Source organism: Octopus bimaculoides, chromosome 6, assembly GCF_001194135.2.
Source record: "Octopus bimaculoides isolate UCB-OBI-ISO-001 chromosome 6, ASM119413v2, whole genome shotgun sequence".
NCBI classification, from domain to species: domain Eukaryota; kingdom Metazoa; phylum Mollusca; class Cephalopoda; order Octopoda; family Octopodidae; genus Octopus; species Octopus bimaculoides.
In genome coordinates, this window is record NC_068986.1 from 50,024,388 (window position 1) to 50,024,927 (window position 540).

Sequence of the window (540 nt, forward strand, 5' to 3'; positions counted from 1 at the left end):
ATATATATATATATATATATATATGTTTGTGTGTCTGTGTTTGTCCCCCACCATCGCTTGACAACCGATGCTGGAGTGTTTACGTCCCCGTAATCTAGCGGTTCGGTAAAAGAGTCTGATAGAATAAGTACTAGGCTTACAAAGAATAAGTCTTGGAATCGATTTGCTCGATTAAAGGTGGTGTGCTCCAGCATGACCACACTCAAATTATTGAACAATTAAAAACGGTAAAAAAAAAAAAGCCAGTATATATATATGTGCATAGACTGTATTTATTCATGTGAAAGTCGCATTATTTCAATATTACACTCGATAATAACTGAAAAGTCTGAAGTGTGTATATATATATGTATAAATGTATGTGTGTAGGTATGTATATACCTACAAATATACGTATTTGTAGGTATATAATTGTATATCTCTATGTATTTGTATACGTATATACACATGTATCCTCATTTGTGTGAGTGTAGGTATATATATCATATATCATATATATATATAAATATATATATATAAATATATATATATAAATATATA

The 540-nt window shown here is 28.9% G+C and overlaps 1 protein-coding gene across 3 annotated transcripts in view; it reads left to right on the plus strand.

The window, feature by feature from the left end:
- Window positions 1–540, plus strand: part of LOC106877926 (uncharacterized) — a 441,127-nt gene that overhangs the window by 55,877 nt on the left and 384,710 nt on the right. The gene's annotated exons all lie outside the window — the stretch shown is intronic.